Here is a 15,096-nt window from a genome sequence, read left to right as displayed (position 1 = left end):
AAGAATGGCCTGTTTGATAACACTGAGTTTTACCTATGGATTAGCAATTAATAGAAGCACGGATATTATGCAGGTAGCACACTAGCCTACGTCTCAGATAAAAGAGCAATATATTTTTGAAAACGCAGATCATTTCTTACTCAGAAATCAACACCAATGAAAGGTGGGCACTTCTTGAGTAGAAAACTATGAGAAATGTCTACCAAAGATCCCAAGTGTCTGACCGGCAACACAATGAGACTCTGTCATTTTAGGAACAATAAGCAAAGGTTAGATAGTTGAAAGATGAAACATGGAGTAAGTAACTTAATGAAGATATTCATAGACTTTATTTCCACTGTTCTATGACAGTTATACTCAGTTCAGTGAGAATTACACACATCCTGGTAACTGGTACACCTCCCTGCTTTACACACACCTCTACCACAAAATGAAGAGGACACTGTAAAAGCCTGCCCATGCTCTGGGTAGCCCAGGTTTCATCCCCTATCCATCAATGACCACAGCAGGGGACACAAGTAGAACCCAGGAGATTTAACTGTAGAAATCGAACTTCAGCAGACCCCTAAGGAAGCCTGCTTGCTCTGGCAAAGTGTCCAGTTCATTCTCTCCCACATTATGGCCTTGTATTTCAGAAGCCACCAGGCTGTATCCTGCTATGTCCCTGTCCTTGCTTATCTCACTCTCCCAGGACTCTTTATTCCTCAGTGTGAAGATGGCTAATTCCCTCAGGACAACTGGCTCTTGAATATTTCCCACTCTGCCCTTCTGGGTGTGCCCTTTCTTAGGGAATTCAGGAAAGACTTAAGCTTTAGACTCTTATTTGAATCTTCCCCCTACCTTGTAGTCAAGTAAGTTTCCCCTAACAGATGCCGTACCCCTGTCGGCTCTGCTCACTTCTACAAAATGATCGCTTTCTGTTCCAAGAAGGCCTAGACTCTGGAGTTCACACTCCCTATTTCTGTCCCAATCACAACCTTCTACAGGCTTCAGTCTCCCAGTCCTCCTTAGGACTCCCAAGCTTACTGCAGCAATTATCAGGAAACGAGCAAGTCTCACTGACCATAACCGACACAGAACAGGGGCAAACAACGCCTTTGAAGCCCTCCACTGGGTTAATCATTACTTTCTTCTTTACATTCCAAGAACAGCTCCCTGCTCTTGCTGTGGTCTCAGTGCTTTGACTTCTCCAATGGCTTCAGGTACGCTACCTCAGCCTCCTCCCCAGTCGTGTTACCAGCAAATGCAGCCTCTCCCTCATTCCAGCGGCAGCCTAGACACACTGTGCTCTACCAGGCACCCATCTTTCTAGCTCACCAATCCAAATCCTCATCCTGCAAACTTAATTAACCCACCAGTTCCTACTCATTGACTCTGTGACCTCTTCCCTGTTGATAGATTCCACATGCCCTGTCACCTGTACATATCAAATGAGCCATCTCGGGTTCCTCGTAGCTAGTTAAAATCATGCCCTGCACACAAGCGTACCTCCATTAGCAGGGCTTGCCTGAAAAATTCCAAATCAAGCTAAATCTATCTCTTTCTGCTCTCTTCTGACGTCACAGATAAACTTCAACAGAACTGAGGTAAACAGATGCCCCTACAATAAATTCTAGTATACTCTAGGAACAATGACATTGTCTCAGTTAATAGCAAATAAAAGTATTTAAGCTTCGAAGAGCTGGAAGAGAACTCCCTGTGTCCAAATATAGTAGGGGTTTTTAGAACAAAACATTTTGTTCAAACGTTCTGGTGCTTTCTTTATTCAGCAGTAAACACTGCCTTGTAACTGTCCTTGGGAAACTTTATAGCTTTTTTTTTTGTTGTTTCCTTGAAGTTTAGTTTGATAAATTGTCCATCCAGAAACAACACACACAGGTTCCCTCTCTAAAAAACTAAATATCTCTCTGACTAAATCTGTTGTTAGGATCATGTCTGTATTCACTGTAACTTCCCATGGTAAGAAGATTTCCAAATCTGCCCGGAGGCTGCCACACCCAGGCATATAAATTGCTTTCACATCTAAATGAGACTATCATTTAGACTATCAAGGCATACATTATACTCAAATGAAGAAAGCAGGACAGTGAGGCTTTCAATCAAACATAATTGTATCTTTTTTTTTTTTTTTCAGAGCTGGGGACCGAACCCAGGGCCTGGCGCTTCCTAGGGAAGCGTTCTACCACTGAGCTAAATCCCCAACCCCATGATTGTATCTTTAAAAGATCTTGTTGGCTAGAAACGAAGAAGTCAGTTGTTAGCGGGGCAGAAAATGTTTACAATGCCGGGACATCTTAGACATAAATTTAACAGCCCAGGAGTCAGGATGTGCCTGTGAACACACCCTACCACTAACACACACACACACACACACACACACACACACACACACACACGGGGGGGGGGGGGGGGGGCAGGATCAAGGCAAAACCATGAAAGCAAAAGCAGTATCTCAATATCAGTAGCAAAATCTATGTAGGAAACAGAGGTTCCCTACTATTCTCTTTTCTTCCTATGTCCCTCTTTGGCTCCAATCAAAAGCTATAAATGATCACTACTCAGTGACATGGCACTGTTCCATTCAAAAATCATTTACCAAACAGGGAAATTGAAGAAATTAATATTTTATGAGGGGGATAGTTAGGTAGTCCCTGAAGAATAATAATAGTTGCTTTGGGATCAAGGTTACTTCTGGAGAAACAAAAGTCGGGAGAATATGTGCAGGACAGTGCCCTCATTTACGGCCGGCCAAGCTTCTGCATCTCCAGCGTCACACAGCTTTGCTTGTTAGTTTGCCCTGGTAGGCCCTAAGGACTGAGTTCCCAGGAGACAAATATAATCCACGATAGTTAGTCTTCCCTCTGCTTCATTTTTAGGATTTGTATCTTCCAGGAATTACCCTAAATTAAAAAAAAAAAACTAATAACAGTGAGGAAATCTTATTTCACCAATGCCTTGAATTTGTTTTAGGAATTGCTAAAGCCAATAGCAGATACATTTTTAAATTGCATGCTAATTGCTCCTTTTTTCTTTTATACACGTTTTTTTTTTACTCGTATAGATTTCTGAGACAATATGTAATCTTGAAAGGAGGTTCATGCTATTCCATCAACAGTGAATTTCTGACAGGGCCAAATTGAGCACCATAATGTACAAATAGAAAAACCATGCTGAGGACAACAGAAGTAACAAGTGCAAAGCCACTGACTACAAGCTGTAGTAGTTGCTTGAGCCAGTTTAGACCAGTCAGCCCTTTCTATGTCCACTTTGAATGGTAAAACCGTGATCCTCCTATTCACATCCACAAAACCTCACCTCTGGTATTTTTCCAAATTGTCTGAATGGAGATCTTAGCTTAGTTTAGACATCTAGATCCAAAGCCATTTCCAAGACAAAGTGTTTCCTGTCTGTCTTTTGATTGATTGCTCTCATTCATCCAAAATAAATAAATAAATCAGTTATCTATGTAGCGATTTTTTTGCATTATATATTTATATAGAACCTAACAGTTTACTACTTTTTAAAGGTGGGTTTCATGTAAAAATACCTTTATGGTTTAACAGTAGTAAAGTTAAATGGTATTTATCCTGGTTGGCTACCTTAAAACTCATTGAAACAAAACCTGACAAGTGACTGGCTTAGTCTTATGAGAATCCTTCTGGTATAGTCTCTTACACACTCACATATAGACATTTAGTCCACCAAGGGTCCAGAATGATGACCATTATTCTCCTGACTCTGAATCTACTGACTACTGCATAAAACTCATTCCGTCAGTCAGCCCCTGAAACCCTTCACCCCGCAGTTAAGATGGACAACTGGCTATAGTGTGTGCTGGAGAAGAAGGGAGCCCACCCCCAGGCACTTCTGTCAGCTTTCCCCCTTCTGCTCACTGAGGTCCCAGAAGGCAGAATGGAGTAACGACTCTTTTCCTCAGGGAAGCTGACTCTCATCAGACTTCCCCCGTTTGTCTTCATCATTTAACAAACATATGGTTGACACAATTTCTGAAACAATTTGGATCGTATAATTAGGAAGTTGAATTGCTCAGAAAAAAAAAGCAAGTGGAAAAACCACCTTTCTTTGCATAGACGAGTTCACATGGAGACTTCCGCCCATTGTGCCACATGCTCTCCCCACACTTGCAGCTGCCCAGGCTCCCCGCTGTGTGCAAGGTGCTTCCGATCAGTACAGGGACCCAGTCAAGTCCACAGAGGTCTGCTGCTCGATGCCTTAAACGATGATGAGTCTCTCCATTGAAACCCACTTGAAGTCCTAGTAACCTCTGTCCAGACTCTCCCCCTTCAAGTATTATCTTAAACAAAATATGTAGCTATCTGATGAGAACAGGAAACAATGCTAAACACATATACACTTATTTTCTCTGTGAAGAAGCTCACACAATGTCTGAATGTATGCTACACACCGCTGAGGTGATGTGACATAAGCCTGACTGCAAAGAGTTCCTTTTTGGGGTGTGTGTGTGTGTGTATGTGTGTGTGTGTGTGTGTGTGTGTGTGTGTGTGTGTGTGTGGTCTGGGAACTGTATCCCAGGGTAGGTCTAGCACACGCTGAGTCAGCACTGGAGCAATGAGCTCCATCCTTGCCCCGCCCCCCTTAATTAGGCAAATAATAATTATGGAGCCCTTTACTTCCTGTCCCATAATGTCTACATAGGTTAGGACACTTCTTATAGAGAACATTTATTTATGAATATTATTTATTACTTTTAGATCCGAAGGATATTTCAAGACCACATATAAGAAATTCATGTTTAAATATCAAAGTGACCTAGAGACATGGAAATTTGCAGCACTGAGCACAGAAATCTGAGGATTAAGCATCCATTTTGACACACTCGGTTTGGGGAAGGGGAAGGACAGACTGAGGACAAAAAGATATTAATCTGCAATTTTGCTCAACTTGGGTTGTCTTGTCGTTTTAAGAGGAAAGTCTCTAACATTAACTCCCATGGCAAGTTCGGGCAACAAGTATGTTAATGTGTGATGATTTTCTGTACACTTGACCTGTTAAATTTCAAGAGAAAATGTGTTTTAAACCCTAAGTGCATAGATGTGAAGACTATTAGTACTCCAGGTATCTGTGGATGCCTAAGTGTGTAGCTGAATCAAGTAGATGGGAATGGGATGTCTTATCTGTCCTACTAACTAGCCAACCTTGTGTAGAATACATCACTAACCACAAAGTGACCATGAATTCACTACAATGACTGAGAAAAAGAACTCCAAATAATGCCTCTTCTATTTATTAATGACATCCAATTAAGTAACATGATCTATGAGGATCAGTGAGATGGACTCAGGAATAACAGTTGCTCTGAGGACCTAAGGCTAATACCCAAATCTATGGTAGTAGGGGGGAACTGAATCCCACATGTTCTCCTCTGACCTTCACATACATATTATGGCACTTCTACACACACACACACACACACACACACACACACACACACACACACACGCATGCATACAAAAATGAAATAAAAAGTTTAATACAAATATATAATTGATGGACCTATCTCATTTATAGCATTAGAAAATCTCTTAAGATATTTGTGTGAGGACTCACAAAGACTGGGCCACCAACCAGGTAGCATACAGGGCTGGACCTATGGCCCCTACATTTGTAGAAAATGTGCAGCTTGGTCTTCATGTGGCACCTCTAACAAGTGGAGCAGGGGCTGTCTTGGTCTCTGTTTCCAGCCACTGGGTCACTCTCATCCTCTCTGGACTGGCTGGCAGGGTCTCAGTGGGAGAGGATGTGCCTAGACCTGCTGGGACTAGATACCCAAGGGGGGCTTTCCCTTCTCTGAGGAGAAGGGGAGGGCAATGTGGGGAGGAAAATGTAAGGATGAGACTGACTGGAAGAAGCGGAGGGAGGCAGGCTGTGATCAGGATGTAAAGTGAATAAAAAAAATAAGTTATTGGTAAAAATAGTAAAATAAAAAAATAATAATTAAAAGATATTTGTGATAAAGCTTCTCTGGATTTTCTATATTAAGACAACCTTGGCAAGTATCTGTTTTTTCTAATGTAACTTATTTTAATCCAGTCAATATAAATTCAAAAATAGTTTTGTGGAGAGACTTGAGTAGAGGTGCTAGTTGAGTTATTTTAAATCGTGTGGGAAAGTAAACATGCAGAAACAACAAGGTGAAAATGAATTGGCCCTTGGATATGAGAAGACACTTATAAATGTAGACTAGTTCAAGAGTCAGGCCTGGCCATGAGTTGACAGAGGAAATAGTGAAGTAGACTGATGAGTTGACAAAGGAATTGATACATACTTAGGGACTTAATGTATGATACAAGTGGTTTTCCAGATATGAGGCATTGATAACCAATAAATAACTTGGGGAGATTTGGAGAAACAACTGACATCGCCTAAATATGTGCATTCCAATCTCATTCCTTAAAGCACGTTGAATCCTTCGATTGGGTATGTCCACGTCCTTAAGAGTTGTAACAAGGTGGATGGCGAGTAACAAGTCAAGTCAGACCTGCCTTGTGGTGAGTCAGAGACTTTTAAATATGTACTGCCCTGTGGAGAAGGAGTCTCACCTTGACCCTTACTAGTGATCATCCTAGATACCCACTCTTGTTGGTGTAGAGATGGGGAAAGGCTGCTTGACCAAAATAGATCCATGGGATAAAGGAAAGATAAGTTGGCAGAGAAAGCCAAAGGTTATACTGCAAAGGACAGCTTCCCCACTGTTTCCCGCCACAGGAGAACACGTGTACACATTTCACACTGTTCTAAAAACTCTCTTACATGGACTGAGTACAAGTAACAGCAACCTAAGCAAGATTTCCAATTCTTCCTTTTATGAAAAGTTAAATTAAGAGAAATTATGTTATATACTTTTTCAAAACAGCCCAATGACTCCCAGAATGCATCCTCCAGGTAGTGGCATGGGTTTTTTAATCTATTCAGTATGCCTTTTCCATAGGTTTTGTTTATAACATTCACACAGCCTCTGTCCTTAAAAAACAGACAAAAAACAGGCCAGCACGAAAACAAATGTCTCCCAAGTCAGCAGTTGCCTGTGAATCCTCAGACCAGCACTCAGAGGCCAGGGAAATGAAATACTTCCCCAAGGTCACATGGCCCAGCATCCCAGGAAATCCAATGCCGGGGGCTCTGCCGTCATTCTTCTGGACGTCGGCACAGAAGTTAACTGTGTTGTGCACCTGTGGCATTCTGAAATGCTATCCCCTTTTAATGCCTTTCATGACATTTCCCAGGCATCCTTCGTCAGAGCCATTCCTGTATAGCCACTTGTTTTTCTCACCGGGATGTCACGGGTCTGCGAATCTCCCAGGAGTGTTGAGGCTGGGGAGCATAGAGAATTGTAAGAAATAAAAGTTCACTGTGTTTTCCTCCAGGGCGTGCACAAGAGACCTTCCTCTGCAGATTTCAACTTGTCTCCCTTGCTCATTCAACAGCATGATTTCAAAATCCCTACCCTTGCCTTTATGCTTCACTGACATCAAAATACTCCAGTGAAACATGGCTGAGACAGAGGACATTGAACTATGCTGGAATTTATGTAAAGTTAAGGAATTAAAAGAAAAAAATTATTTACCTGATTGAGATCGATTTCATCTGGAAAGTTTGCTTAGGATAATGCTAACAAGTAAGTGTCATGGAATTTTCAGAAGTTGAGGATTTCAGCATAGTAGATACGGTTACAGACCTGACCCAAAGGCCTGCTTTGAGTCAGCCAGCCTGTCACACACCTGCTTTGTAGACCTGAGCAGGGTTCCAATTCTCTCCATGCTTCATGGCTCTCATCTGTACAATGACAGTAACCAAGGCGCCAACTTGTCGTGGGGATTAGGTGACATAATATGTATATTATCTTGTTGTTGTGTATAGCCCGTATAATCATGCCTGGATTATGCCAAATGCTAGCTTTTTCTTTTGTCTGTTTTCCTAATAGAGTACTATCCATTTAAATTGCCTGAGAATTTTGTAAAGGCCTGATAATTACAAATGGACAAGTGGACTAGGCAGGCTTCAAACTAAATGCTAATATCAAGAGTTCACGATTTGCCAAAAGCTCTGACTAGCGCAACAGCTCTGAGGAGCAATATTTACACTGAAACTAAATTCAAATATCCTTACTTCTTCAGTTTCTCAAAATAGCTCTCAAGAATAACAAACATGCCACACACTTCCTATCCATTGTCCAGAGAAAGACAAAGGGTAGAAGTGAGGATCACATTCACTGGTAGGAGAAGCATCTGTTGTGATTAACCAACATCAAAAAAGAGAGCCAGAGAGTACAGGGAAGTCAGAGAGTGCAGGACACTCAGAGAGTGCAGGGCAGTCAGAGAGTGCAGGGCAGTCAGAGAGAGCAGGGCAGTCAGAGTGTACAGGACAGTCAGAGTGTACAGGACAGTCAGAGTGTACAGGACAGTCAGAGAGTACAGGACAGTCAGAGAGTACAGGGCAGTCAGAGAGTACAGGGCAGTCAGAGAGTACAGGACAGTCAGAGAGTGCAGGACAGTCAGAGAGTGCAGGAGAGTCAGAGACTGCAGGACAGTCAGAGAGTGCAGGACAGTCAGAGACTGCAGGACAGTCAGAGAGAGCAGGACAGTCAGAGACTGCAGGACAGTCAGAGACTGCAGGACAGTCAGAGATTGCAGGACAGTCAGAGACTGCAGGACAGTCAGAGAGTGCAGGACAGTCAGAGAGTACAGGGCAGTCAGAGAGTGCAGGACAGTCAGAGAGTGCAGGGTAGTCAGAGAGTGCAGGACAGTCAGAGAGTGCAGGACAGTCAGAGAGTGCAGGACAGTCAGAGACTGCAGGACAGTCAGAGAGTGCAGGACAGTCAGAGACTGCAGGACAGTCAGAGAGTGCAGGACAGTCAGAGACTGCAGGACAGTCAGAGACTGCAGGACAGTCAGAGAGTACAGGACAGTCAGAGTGTACAGGACAGTCAGAGACTGCAGGACAGTCAGAGAGAGCAGGACAGTCAGAGACTGCAGGACAGTCAGAGAGAGCAGGACAGTCAGAGAGTACAGGACAGTCAGAGAGAGCAGGACAGTCAGAGAGTACAGGACAGTCAGAGAGTACAGGACAGTCAGAGAGTACAAGACAGTCAGAGAGTACAGGACAGTCAGAGAGTACAGGACAGTCAGAGAGTACAGGACAGTCAGAGAGTACAGGACAGTCAGAGAGAGCAGGACAGTCAGAGAGTACAGGACAGTCAGAGAGTACAGGACAGTCAGAGAGTACAGGACAGTCAGAGAGTACAGGACAGTCAGAGAGTACAGGACAGTCAGAGAGTGCAGGGCAGTCAGAGAGTGCAGGGCAGTCAGAGAATGCAGGGCAGTCAGAGAATGCAGGGCAGTCAGAGAGAGCAGGACAGTCAGAGTGCAGGACAGTCAGAGAGAGCAGGACAGTCAGAGTGCAGGACAGTCAGAGAGAGCAGGACAGTCAGAGAGAGCAGGACAGTCAGAGAGAGCAGGACAGTCAGAGAGTGCAGGGCAGTCAGAGTGTACAGGGCAGTCAGAGAGTACAGGGCAGTCAGAGTGTACAGGGCAGTCAGAGAGTACAGGGCAGTCAGAGAGAGCAGGACAGTCAGAGAGAGCAGGACAGTCAGAGAGTGCAGGACAGTCAGAGAGAGCAGGACAGTCAGAGAGTGCAGGACAGTCAGAGAGTGCAGGACAGTCAGAGAGTGCAGGACAGTCAGAGAGTGCAGGGCAATCAGAGTACAGGACAGTCAGAGAGTGCAGGACAGTCAGAGAGAGCAGGACAGTCAGAGTCCACAGTCAATACCAGCAACAGCTATCATACCTGAGCAAGAGGAGACAAGCAGTTGTAAGAGGCTATAAGCACCTTGCTAGAGCTTCCTCCCTGTAGTGTCCAGGGCAGAGCACGTTCATAGAACAGTCTCCTGCATGGGTAACATGGCTATTACATGTGCTTTGAATATGCTCAACCCAGAAAGTGTCACTATTAGGAGGTGTGGTTTTGTTGGTAGAAGAGTGTCACTTTGGGGGTAGGCTTTGAGACCCTTCTCCTAGCTGCCTGGAAGAAAGTCTTCTGTTTGCCTTTGGAACAAGAAGTGGAACTCTCCTGGCTGGACGCTGCCATGCTTCCCACTATGAAGATAATGGACTGAACTTCTGAACCTGTAAGCCAGACCCAACTAAATGTTTGCTTTCATTTTTTTTAAAGATTTATTTATTTATTATATATAAGTACACTGTCGCTGTCTTCAGACACTCTAGAAAAGGACATCAGGTCTCATTATAGATGGTTGTGAGCCACCATGTAGTTGCTGGGATTTGAACTCAGGACCTCGGGAAGAGCAGTCAGTGCTATTAACCACTGAGCCATCTCTCCAGCCCAGTGTTTGCCTTTATGAGTTGCCTTAGTCATGGTGTCTCTTCATAGCAATGAAAACCCTAAGTTAAGACACTACAGAAAACAGGAATCACCTCCACACTCAAGTTTAGGATAAGCCCCATTGATTCACAGCAACGAAAAATGAAAACTGCCGGCGTATTGTATTTTACTATCATGAGGGGACTGGTTCCAGGAACCTGCAAAAATGCCAAGGTCTGAGGATAAGTTATTTCTGTCATACAAAAGTGTACGTTTGCCTACAAACTTCAAATATCATATTTTTAAAATATGCTCTGCATGACCTATAATAACTGGCACGCTATGAAGATAATTGCTATGCCATACCATCTAAAGATAACTATGAAAACATGTATACAAGCACAGCACTGTGGCCTCGCCCCTTATTTTCCATCTACCAAGGGCTGAATTCATGGAAATGGAGGCTGACTACAATGTAGAGTCCTCCTGGGTCCACAGGAAAGGATGCGGCTAGAAAAATACCCCCTCCCCCACGCCACTTCCGAAAAGCAGTCACCATCCCCATTTCTTTGTGAAGTATGAGCTCATGTCACTAGCTATTCCTCCCTTGATGGCTGTGATGCACGATGGGGAGAGAGAGACAGGCACTTATTCCCAAATCATCCCAATGTCAAAGGCCATAAAATCAGACCTGGTCCTGTAGTATGTCACAGCCTTCCAATGGGAAATATGCCATGAAGACTTGAGAGTACATTTTAATTAGTGAATCAGAACAGGGGTAACAGTTTGATTTGTGGCAAGACTTGTTAGAGAGATATACTCACCACTGAAATTCATATCGATAGTACCAGTTACTCTGTAGGGATTACTGCCAACGCTAAGCCTCCTGTGCACTACCTTACTGCACTGGCACATACTCCACTGGTAAAGATGACATCACTACGCCCACTACAGATAGGGTCACTGAGATCCTGGGGCTGAAAATGCCTCGCACAAAGTCATGTGGCCAGGAACTGAATCCACCTCATTCCCCAGGCGTTGACACTGTGCTCCTTGGCAATGGTGCTTTGAACAGGGAGTGGCGATGCCATTTCTTCTTAGGGACACAGAAGGAAACACTTTGTGTTATCAATGTAATAAAGAATGGGGGAGGAGACAGTGAGGAAAAATGAAAACCAGTCTCGCATCTGTCTCCCATCTCACTGCTCTCCATTTAGAAGCAAATGCTACAATGTTCAACACACTTAGTGTACCCTGGAGCAAAACCGACTTGAGTCAGAATTCTTTAAGGTTGATTTCCCAAGACATGTACTCTGCAGAGAAGGACAACTTACGTCAGGTAGCTTCAGTCTTCTGTAATAGGAAAGAACATTACCATGGAAAAACTTATGACAGGATGGATCCAGGCCAGGGCACTTCCAAGGAGCCTACATCGCCTGAAGTCACTGGGCATTCAAACCTGGTAAGAAGAGGGTTCTAGCCTGACCTCGGGATGGTGACCCGGTGGTTCCACTATAGAGACTCCATCTTCTAAACGTTAGGGGCTTGTCACAGAACTGAGCTGTGTGTCTCAGACCCAGGCACCAGTGAAGAAAAAAGCACTCAGGATTTTCCAAATCCAATTTGTTTCTCTGATTTTGTTTTGGGAATGCAAGTGTGAGAGCAGTTGACAATCCAGTATTTTTACTGCTTAAACCATTTTCTATGAAGACACATTGACTGATAGTCAAAGACATTAGTCAGTACTATTATAAATATAAAAATCAGGTAAAAATGCCTCTGTAGAGTAGTTTCACAAACAGTCTCAAGTTTGTAAACTAAAGTTATGTGGCATTTACAGAAGTATGTGGGTGATATTCCAGGAAATGCCAGAAGCTGCATTACTAACAAGGTTCAGATTTGATTTTATCAAGAGTAAGTAATCACAGTGGCTCTTTAGGAAATGAAGCTGTAGCTGAGTTGGTAGAGTGCCTGCCTACCATGCACAGTCCTGAGCTCCATCCCCAGAGCCATATAAAACAGTGTTGGCCCACACAAATGACCCTAACACTCTGAAGGCGAAGGCAGGAGGAACAGGAGCATCATAGCTACCGAAGCACTCGGCTATAGGAGCACCATGTCCACAGGAGCACCATGGCTTCCGAAGCACCATGGTTACAGGAGCACCATGACTACAGGAACACCATGTGAACAAGAGCACCATGGCCACCGGAGCACCATGGAAACAGGAGCACCATGACTACAGGAGCACCATGATTACAGGAGCACCATGGCAACAGGAAGATCATGGAGTGTAGAGAGCGGCGCGGCGAAACAAAGATGGCGCCGACATCCAGCCTTGTCTGGATATAAACGACTTACTGCGCATGTGCAGGCTTGTCCCCTTGCTAGGGCTCCCTCTAGTGGTGAACAGCGGTACTGCACATGTGCGGTTTATTCACCAGGTGTTAGTTGACCGTTAATATGCTAATGAGGTGATTCATTCTCCGCCAATCCCTGGAGGACAAGTAGTGGGGTGATCCAAGCCCCACCAATCCCTGAGAGATAATTAGCATACTGTTGTCTATATAAGCCGAGCGATTTTGCTGCTCGGAGTCCCTGTTCAAGAGAGCTGTAACACTAAGAGAGCTGTAACACTAAGAAGAGCTGTAACACAGTAAAGGCTTGCTCGCAGAAGAATCCTGTTGCCGCGCGTCGTTCTTGCTGGCGGGACATTGGGCGCGCGACAATGGAGCACTATTTGAAAGTATTTGGTGTGGCCTTGCTATCTATCTGTCTCTATATCTCTGTCTGTCTCCCTCTCCCTGCTGCCTGTGGAGCTCTCAGCTCCTTCTCCTGCACCATGTCCGCCTGCCCGTTGCCATGCTTCTTGTCATGACAGCAATATACTAAACATCCAAAACAGTAAGCAAGTCCCAACTACCAATTAAGTGCTTTCTTTTAATAAGAGTTTCTGAGTGGAATACTGCAGGAGCTATCAAAGTAGCAGCACCTCTTCCCAACCAGCCATGGTAATATACCACCACAGGAGCGATCAAAGACACCTGTCAAAAGTGTGGTTTTACCGCCATTCCCACCTCAGCTTGCATCCATCAGAGGTACCACCACAGGAGCTGTCCATGGTCATGGCACCACCTCCTCAGCCTCCCCTAGTTACTCCACACCTATGGAGCTTCAGCCAAAGTCCACTTGCAACTGGGAAGGTCTTCCTGTCCTAACCCTTGAACTGATGCAAGGGAAAGGGGTGAAGGGTTAAAAAGCCACCAATCTTTGAGCTTCCCACAAAATCCCTCCTATCCCTGAGCATGAAAACCCACCAGTCCCTGAACAGGAAAATCAACCAAACCCTGAGCTCCACAAGCTCAGGACATTAAAGCTTCTGTAATCCTCACTCTGTAAATCTGTCTCGAAAAGCTCTGCTCCCTAAGAAATCCTATATAAGCCCTACCCTTTGTTAAATTTGCTGCTGTTCTCTCTCAAGAGCAGAGACAGCCACCCATGAGTTTGTCCCACCACACCCTAGACTTTCCCAATAAAGCTCTTTTATGAGACTTGTTGCCTGGTGTGACTCTCTCATCAGAAGAAGCCAAGAAGCAAAGAAGTGAAGAAGTGGAGGAAGCAGGTCTGAGGCCCTGCGCTCCTCAGTTAAGCTGGGGGTTTTCTTCCCTAGGAGCTGCAATGCCTGGGCTGAGGAGGGTTGCTCACACAGACGTGTGGTTCCTGAGCACTTCTGTCCCAGGATACATTTCCATCTGAGCAGGAACAGTTAACAGTCATGGTGTCTCTTCACAGCAACAGAACACTGACTAAGACATCATCAGTCTGACTGGTACATCCTCAAAATACTTGCTATATAAAAGTAACTTTTATTTCCCCGAAGTGATTGTCATCTCTGAGGGTTGTTGCTGAATAACCTCACCGTTTTTAGATCTTAGTGATCTCTGGGTGGTTCAACTCAGCTGTTCCGGCTCAAACTCCTCTCCACACTGACTGATTCAAACCGATTCTCTCGCCTTCTGACTTTTTGCTCTGCTTCGCCTCAAACGAACTTAAGAAATCTATTCTGATCTTCTGGTTCTTTCTTATTTTTGGCTTCAATTGCTTCTGCTGACCTGCACTGAACTGCATGAACTCCTGACCTCCTGAATGAACTCACCTCCACTGCACCGGAACTCACTCGCTGAACTCAACTGACTGAATTGAACTGAACTGATGTACTGATTTCCAACTCAACTCTCATAAACTCACCTCCCCTGTACTCTATCAATTCACCTATGAGTGCTGGGATTAAAGACATATACCACATCTGGACATAAGCTTTTCTGCACCTGGAACTTGCTCTGAACCAGGCTGGCCTTGAACCCAGAGATCTGCTTGCCTCTGTCTCCTGGGATTAAAGGCGTGTCTGTATTCCAGCCAGAATAGCCAGGTTGCTGGCTAAAATTCCTCTACATTGTTATATGAGCATTTTTACAGCTAAGTGCCTGCCTGTATTGACAGAAAGGTCAATATGAGACATAGGCTAGGAGTTGACATTAAATGTTGTAGCAATGTAAGTACTCAGTTTTATCAGATCACAGGGAGACAGAAAATAGACTATCCTGGAGAATTGAATAAAATTCCAAGTGGGTGTGGGGACTGTTATATACTTCAAAGATTAGAATGTTGCCTAGAGAAGGTCTGAGGTGAGGGGAAGCCAGAGCTGAGAGACCCAGGGACTGGATTCTAGTATCCAGT

At 44.3% G+C, this 15,096-nt stretch overlaps 1 protein-coding gene across 1 annotated transcript in view; it reads right to left on the bottom strand.

The window, feature by feature from the left end:
- The window catches only part of Arhgef26 (Rho guanine nucleotide exchange factor 26), a 118,463-nt gene that overhangs the window by 15,289 nt on the left and 88,078 nt on the right, over positions 1-15,096 (bottom strand).

The sequence above is a fragment of the Rattus norvegicus genome, chromosome 2 (genome assembly GCF_021556685.1).
Source record: "Rattus norvegicus strain SHRSP/BbbUtx chromosome 2, alternate assembly SHRSP_T2T, whole genome shotgun sequence".
Taxonomy (NCBI): domain Eukaryota; kingdom Metazoa; phylum Chordata; class Mammalia; order Rodentia; family Muridae; genus Rattus; species Rattus norvegicus.
Note: the sequence above shows the minus strand (reverse complement) of the source record. Positions and strands in the feature narration are given on the sequence as shown.